General features: G+C 36.5%; 1 long non-coding RNA gene across 1 annotated transcript; it reads left to right on the top strand.

The window, feature by feature from the left end:
- The first annotated feature begins 4,158 nt into the window (after positions 1-4,158).
- On the top strand, positions 4,159-5,303 carry LOC118804548. Its single transcript, XR_005006993.1, has 3 exons — positions 4,159-4,578; positions 4,795-4,859; positions 5,114-5,303. It is a non-coding gene; the product is annotated as an uncharacterized LOC118804548 (long non-coding RNA).
- Positions 5,304-8,513: the final 3,210 nt, after the last annotated feature.

Below are 8,513 nucleotides of genomic sequence, written 5' to 3'. Positions count from 1 at the left end.
TGTAAGCCTCTGGTTTCTGGTTGAGTAGTTTTAGCTAGGTTTTGTGTTAGCTGAACTTTGCTTAGCAAATTTCTTTTTTATGCGTTTGTCATACATCACCACATTAAAATATTTGCATGTACCTCAGAAAGGAGCGCACTACTAGCATAGGCTGCGTTCCATTTGACTATACTAATGTACCTTGGATTTTGTCAAGAGTGCAATAAGCTGCAAAATGAAGATTTTCGTGGCGATGTTTTGGTGGAACGCTGAGGGGAGTGGCGGCAATGTTTGTCTGTAGAGTTTCAAAAAAGCTGTCTTCAAATATTGTTCGGAAACACTATATTTAATGATTTGTGTTTAATGTTAATGTTATAACTAAATTTATGTTATGGCTAAGTTTTTGGACCTTTTGCAAATTCTCCTTTCTTAAATTGCTCACAGAATGGACAAAGGACAATGGGAACCTTAACGTTTTCCTGCTATTGCTAAAGTGATGAAGCTAAAAGTTGATTATTTATTTATATATAGTATCAGTCAAACGTTTGAACATTCCTTCTCATTCAATGTTTTTTTCTTTATTTTTATTATTTTGTGGATTAATATTGAAGTGTTAAACAAACCAGAATATGTTTTATACTTTCAATTCTTCAAAGTAGCCACCTTATGCTTTGATGACAGCTTTGCACACTCTTGGCATTCTCTTAAACAGCTTCATGAGGAAGTCACCTGGAATGGTTTTCCAACAGTCTTAAAGGACTTCCAAGAGGTGCTGAGCACTAGATGGCTGCTTTTCAATCACTCTGTGGTCCAACTCATCCCAAACCATCTCAATTGGGTTTAGGTGGGGTGATTGTGGAGGCCAGGTCATTTCACACAGCACTCCATCACTTTGCTTCTTGGTCAAACAGCCCTTACACAGCCTGGAGGTGTGTTTGGGGTCATTGTCATGTAGAAAAACAAATGGTGGTCCCACTAAGCACAAACCAGATGGGATGGCATGTCACTGCAGTATGATATGGTAGCCATGTTGGTTAAGTGTGCCTTGAATTTTGAATAAATCACCAGCAAAGCCGGTTTTTACTACATAATCCTGTATGTGTTCCTTCATACTTTCGTTGTCTTCAACGTTAATCTAAATGTAGAAAATAATAATAAAAAAGGTGTGTCCAAACTTATGACTGGTACTGTAGCTAGTATAATTGTATCTCTTGTACACTTTCACAGTACTCTTACTGGCCATTTTATTCAGGTACACCTTTATATACAGTGCTCCTTGAAAGTTTGTGAACCCTTTTGTATTATGTGCGTTTCTTTATAAGTTTGACCTAAAATGAGATCAGATTGTCATTTAAGTTGTAAGAATAGACAAAGAGAACCCAATTAAACAAATAAAATAAGCAATTATTTGATGACAATCACATGTGAGTGTGGCCAACCACACCCTATTTAAAAATATCAGCCTGAGTCTTCACCATCAATGTCTGGTCATTACCACACACATTTTTTAGTGAAAGCCATGCCTCAGTCAAATGAGATTCCTAAGGACCTCATAAAAACCATAAAAACATTTACCAATGCTCATTAACCTGCAAGAGGTTCCAGAACTATTTCTGAAAAGTTTGGACTTCACTGATCCACTGTCAGGCAGCGCACAAATGGAGGGAATTCAACATCAGACTTACCATTACCAGTAGTGGTCATCAAATAAAAATGACCCCAAGAATAAGGGAGATTTTTGGGAGATCACACAGAACCCCAGGGTAACATCCAAGGATCTGCAGGGCTCTCATACAGTGGCTAATGTCAAAGTTCAAGAGTCCACAATCAGAAAAACACAGAACAGTGAAGAATAGTATGTATGTAATGATAGTCACTATGCTCCAGGAAGAACACTGCTGCCTGTTTAAAGTTCCCTAAAGACCACTTGGATGAGCCTGAAGACCACTGAAATCATGTTATGTGGACAGATGGGGAAAAAACCCAGCATTCCAGCATAAAAACCTTATCCCAGTTGTGAAACACAGTGATGGTAGTTTGATAGTTTGGGGCTGTTTTGCTGCAATTACACCGAGATGGCTTGCCATCATATGATGGAGCTATGAATTCTGGACTGCATCAAGACTGCATTTCTACAGAAGAATGTTAGGGCATCCATCTGTGGCCTGAAGCTAAACAGAAGGTCCAGCAGAAAGACAACGACCCTGAAAGCACCTGTTAGTCTACAAAGCATGGTTGAAGCAGAAGAAATGTTGCATTTTGGAATGGGTAAGTCAAAGATCCATTAGAAATGTTATGGCAAAACCTAAGATGAAATTCACATACTTTTGCCAACAAAGACATTTAATGATGAATCACTGTTTCATTGGCTTCTTTTTTCTTTTCAGATCACATTTGAGTAGAAATTCACATAAGGCAATGGGTGCAAAAAATTTCAAGCAGCACTGTATATGTATGCTCTCATCTGTATACCAGTACAGAGGTCTATGGGTATGTTTTCTGTAAAATAGATTCATGTTTGATTATTTTGTGAGCTCTGCTATTTAGGAATGCAGGTTATTTGTTTATATGAAATCAACATAGGTTAATGTTGTATGATTATAAAGATTTTTCCCCTTTTGAATATATTCACTCATATTAAATTCACTCATATTAAAAGGTGAAAGAATTGTCATTCTCAGCACTCCGGTTGTCAACAGTTTTGCTTAGCACTCTAAAATTACACAGGCTACTTTGTATACTGACTGTGCTTTTATATGAAACAAATACTTTGTACTTACAGTCTTTGCATATTGTATATACCAAGGGTGCCCAATTCTGGTTCTGATGCCCCCAAAATCCTTGATTATCTGGATCAAATATGTTAGAATAAGGTTGGAGCTGCAGAGTGTTAGATCTTAAGGATCAGGATTGGGTACCCCTGACCTAATTTAAACTCATTACAAAAAATGTAAATTTCAAACCTGAAAACATCCAATTGGATTACCTAAATCAATTCCGAAGTTCAGAAAGCTTTTCCTGACATGCCAGTGCTCCAAACAGCAGTAAACTTGTATTTACTTTTTGAACATTTTTTTCTTGAAAATAATTTGCTCATAACTAGGGGTGTAAACAGTGGATTGCTACATTTTGATCTCACGATGCAAAAAATGCTACATTGTGCATTGTGGAGATATGACAATGCATCGTTCATTAGTAAACTGGATTATAAGCTTGTTATTATTTTTCTTAATTTGAATTTGTTCAAAATATCATTGAAATAATAAATTGTGAACCCAGTTTTAAGAATTGAATAGTGGGCTGAGTTTATTGTTGCACCCCTATGTATAAAATCATGAGATACTGGGGGTGCTTAATATTTATGGACAAAATATATTGGCATGTACTGTAGTTATGTAACAATTTATTTCTTTGGAGCTTATTTTCTCCTTAAAAATATGTACGTAACATTTAAATATATATATATATATATATATATATATATATATATATATATATATATATATATATATATATATATGCATTATGTATGTCTATAATTACTTATTATTGGCACAAATCTGCCAGACAGTTTTTTTTAAGCATTTGCCCCCCAGCCAGTGACAGTTTTGACACCTGTAATTGACAAAAATGTTTGGTGAGTCATGTGAACATACTACAATTTCTACATCCAATTGACCTGTACACCACACATTTACAGTATACATTTTTGATAAGGTTTTGGAAGTTTGGGAAGATAATAATAAAATCAATTACCATTCTTTGCCTGAAGCTCAAGTTTTGAAGGCAGATTTCCATGTCTTTCAAGGCCTGGATGCTTTCCAGCGGGAGTCCATCATCCTCCCCTGCATTTACTGGTGCCAGTGGAGTCTGTCTCAGGCTGTTGTTCCCCAAAAAAGGCACTCTCTGGGTAACAACTGCAGTTAGATGCTGGACCTGGACCTGCAGTTCCCCCAGCATATCTAAGATGGCCCGCTCAGCTGCTGGAAAGACACACACCGACATTACGGTAATTCACTAGTCGCTATGTGATTATTAATTAAGACAATTAAGAACAATTTTATAGAATAGGTTTTACTTTAACTTACGTGTGCATTGACCTGGTACTAGTCGGCCTGTAGACAGACAGATTCTAGGTGCATTACCTAATAAAAACAGGGAAAATGTATTGGTCTGCTTGTAAGTATGACAAATTAGGCATTTAAAAAATGTGTTTGTTTGCAGTGAAGTAAAGGTTAATCTGACAAGTTGTGCAAAAAGTAGGTACAGATCAGCGAGAATTCCCACAATTATAAAGTCACCATCATTTGTGCAGTGTTGTAATCTTACTTTACTTTACCTGCTGATACATTGTCACAGTGGTGTTTTTCCAAACCGGCACTTTGATTATCTTTAGTAGCTGAAGGAGGAAAAATGGTCAGCACTTACTGAAGATCTATAAAGTGAGCAAAATGCACTACTGTATTGGTAAGAAACAATTCAATTAATTGTAATGTTAATGACTTACATGACTGTAAAGAAACCTTTCTTTGTTCTGTGAAGGTTTATAGCGGGACTTGATGGAGAAATTGGCTGTGTGACATCACTGAAAGCAAATAGGTATGCAGTCACTATATGTGCTGATGACATTTTATTTGTGTTGGTAAGGGTTATATATAGGAGGATTTAGTGTAATTAGGATATTTTTATGTTTGAAAACAACAAAAATACAGATCATATTCCTCTATTCATGCTGATAAATAATTAGCAAATGGGGGGTTCTATTACTGGATTTTAGTCAAAAGTAACTTTACTGTGCTGTGTTGTTTCATCCAGCCAAGCAGCCTGAATGCTTCCCTGGTAGGACTGGACCTTTGACATCACTGAGAAAAAGGAAATTGGTATGTACCAGTAATATTTATTATTTGTTACTCTTATTTTGTTTTATTGTTTTAATTATTTCATTAAACTAATTAATCCAGTATTAAATGTCTGTCAGAAAATGTATATGAACCTCTAGCTCATATACTTTTTTCAGCAAAGAAATTTTATTCTGAATCACTCTGGTCAATAAATAAATAAAAAGTATATAATCATGTGTGTTATTTATTTTATTTCTTGATTTTCAATTAACTTACCCTGTTTATTTTTATAGTTATTTACACAGTTGTTCATTAGAGGCCTTACCTTGTTGTCTTGGTTCTGAGGGCTCATCTGGCCAGTACCCTGGGATATTATCTGTATGGAAGCACTTGGCCTGTGACATGGCTAACAAAGCATAATTTGGTAAGTACTTTGTCACTATAAAACTTTTTTGGTTTTTATGTGCTTTTATGCATGGTGCTTCAAATATTTTAACTCACTTGTGCTCGCTTGTGTAATGGCCCTCCAGATATTATTTCAGGTTGCAAAGTTGGGACAGGAACATGTTTACCACTATGTAACATTGCCTTTCATAAAATGCGCTGTTACGGTGAAATAAGATCCAATGGTAATGGATGACCACGCAGCGCATTACAGCCGTCCTACCTGTTTTCTAGTGATTTTATAACTTCGGTTTTGGTCTCGTTGTAGAGAAGGTCGCTGTGTCAGTAAAATATCTTTGAGACGGGACGTTTGCAACTACGCACGATTTTTGTTCCACATTCCGAGTCAGCCAGCTCTTTCACTTGCGGCGCTCGTATCTAGCACGTTGGCTAAGGCGCTTTTCACTTGGTCGCTTCAAAACGGCCAGACTTACGGTCAACGACGTTGGTTGCATGATGCCAAACACCAGCAACGAAGAAGGAGAAGGGTTTCAAGCAATTTGTTTGAAGCTACATCCACATTTATGAAGGTAGGATCCGGCCATGTAATCATAACCCTTACAGTGTTTGTGTACTAGCAAACGCTAGTGTAGCGATACTGCTAACGTTCTGTGTCTGAGTGTCAGTCACTGCTAAAAACTTTTCCCAACGCTATTGTCGATCTCAGTTTCAAACAAGGATTCAAAGACAGGATAGATAACCATTAGGGCTGAGAGTAATAGATTAATGTGCGTAAGGGAAAGTTATCCTGCAGGTTCAGTGCAGGCTGGTTCATGAGACAGACAGGGTCCTGTGTTTCTGTGAATCATATCAATGCTATGAATCTAATACTGATAAAGGCTAATGTTACTTTAGTTCGTATTTCATATGATACCCTATGAATAATACTAGTGTGTAAAAATCTGTAAAAACAATGGGATTCACAGAAACTAGATTGAGTTGTCACTTCTTTTCCATTGTGTTAAGTTGTGCTCCTTGTTATTTTAAATGAGTAAAGTGAGATTAATAATGATTTGGCAAGAATTTTAGCCTTTATACATTTAGTGCATATGAACAAACAAAGCTGCCAGTGTATCTGTGTGGCAGGTACAGCTTTGTGCAACCATGTGGCAGCACTTTTGTACCAGACTGCACATTATTCTGACCTGAAGCCCACCTCTGTTCCCCCAAAAACTGACATTTCCTTTGTTTATTGTTATCTCTGTACTTCCCTCGATAAATAGATTTAGATAGAACTTACTTGAAGGTAAGCTTAATTAATTGTAAAAAATGACAAATTCCATTTACTGTTTATCGTAAATAGTAGTAATTAAAAGTATTTTATCATTTCATGCATTTATTAGAGCTCAGTAAATTACAGCTGTAACATCAGTGAAATGTTGCTGTTAGGCACTGCATTTCATAATTTTAAACATGCCTTGAGTTTTCCTAATTTCAAAGTGGTATCCACATACAATTTAAACACATTGTTTTATTATTATTGTTGTACAAATGTCATTTGTGTATGTATGTAACAATTTTATATAGGAAATGATTAAGAGCATAATAAAGAAACATGACTAGCATTGGAGTGTTTTTGTTTTCTTGTGTAAATGTAGGGGAGCAGGACTGACAGGTAGGAGGCCAAAAAAACTGAGTAATAATTAAATAGAATTTATTACAATAAATCAGTTTTCAATAATGAACAATATAAAACAGATTTAATGTAAGTATAAATAGATAATTGCTATTTATAAGATTTACATTTTGTCTTCAAGACAATATACATCCTCTGATAGGCTTTTTTGGGGTTGGAGGTGGTGGGAGGCTAACACTTCTTCCATGTTCAGAAAAGCCCAGCAGAGGATGTCACTTTGGATAACATCAGCTGACTAAACGTAAACACAATACATCACAGGTTCCCAACCCTGGTCCTTCAGGACCCCTGCCCTACAAATTTGAGTATTTTCCCTGCTCCAAACACACCCACTTCAAGTGATGAAGGACTTGTTAATCAGCTGATTAGTTGGATGATGTGTGTTGAAAGCAGGGGAAACACTAATAATACGTGCAGTACAGGGGGTTCTCCAGGACAAGGGTTGGGAACCAGTGTAATGTATAAGCGCTATTCTGGCTTCTTTGTCCAAGCTTTTACAAGAGGCCCGTTTTCATAGTTTGTCAGGAGACATGCAACAGTGTAAAGCTTAATAATATTACCAAAAAGCCAGAGTGGAATCTCAGCGTCAAAGAACTTGTGTTCTTTCACTCGGCGTAGGTGCTCCACATGCAGCCTGAGGTGTGCAGTGGCCTGGGTTGTATCAGCCTCCGCCGTTAGCGTTCTCTCCCAAACCACAGCTCTTGAATGTGGACCGGAGAAATTGTTCCACTCAAACAACGTCAGAACCGCTCCCTTCTTTACAGTAGCTGCCCTGTCTTGGACACAGGCTCACGAACATCTTTTTTAAATTCCCGGCTACAAACGCGGGTGTGTGGACTAACTGGAGATTAAGAAGTGACTTCAGCCTCGTAAAACAGTCGAACGCTGAGAGACATTTTACAATAAGCTGCTCAACTTCTGAGGAAAAGTTTTCTGGCGAAGATGGGAGGAAAGCGGCAGTAGCTGAGCTAAAGCTTAAAGCAGAGCAAAGTAAATCTGCGTTTTCGTTTATATTGTTTAGCCTATACTAAGACGTTATCACATACTGGACATAAAATGTTGTGGCTCCCAAGGTGGTTTGATTTTTGTTGAAAGGACAAAATGGCTCTTCTTATCATTTGTGTTGTGACTCCTGACCTAACCTGGCTTTTAATGCAGAGACTGCCACAGACTGTCCGGGTGCTGCACTTACCCACTTCCAAGTTCCGCCTTTTGCGTTCCGTCAACATTACGTTATGAATTAAATATTTAGAAAATCAATTTTTGACATTTGTGAATTGATTCAGAATCGTTCACGTCCACATCGCGATGCATCTAAGAATCAAAATCTGCACCCCTAATATATATATATATATATATATATATATGTGTGTATATATATATATAATTTATATATATATATATAATTTATATATATATATATATATATATATATATATATATATATATATATAAATTGACATTTTGTAATAACAACACAATATTATATCCCCAATATTATATCCCATAATGACATGATCACAAAAAACACTGACATTTCCATGATTGCATGTTTTTTTATGGCAGATTAGCATGAACCTGAAGCAAACATTACAGCAAGCAGTTTTATGATT

This window comes from Colossoma macropomum, unplaced genomic scaffold, assembly GCF_904425465.1.
Source record: "Colossoma macropomum unplaced genomic scaffold, Colossoma_macropomum, whole genome shotgun sequence".
Lineage (NCBI taxonomy): Eukaryota > Metazoa > Chordata > Actinopteri > Characiformes > Serrasalmidae > Colossoma > Colossoma macropomum.
Note: the sequence above shows the minus strand (reverse complement) of the source record. Positions and strands in the feature narration are given on the sequence as shown.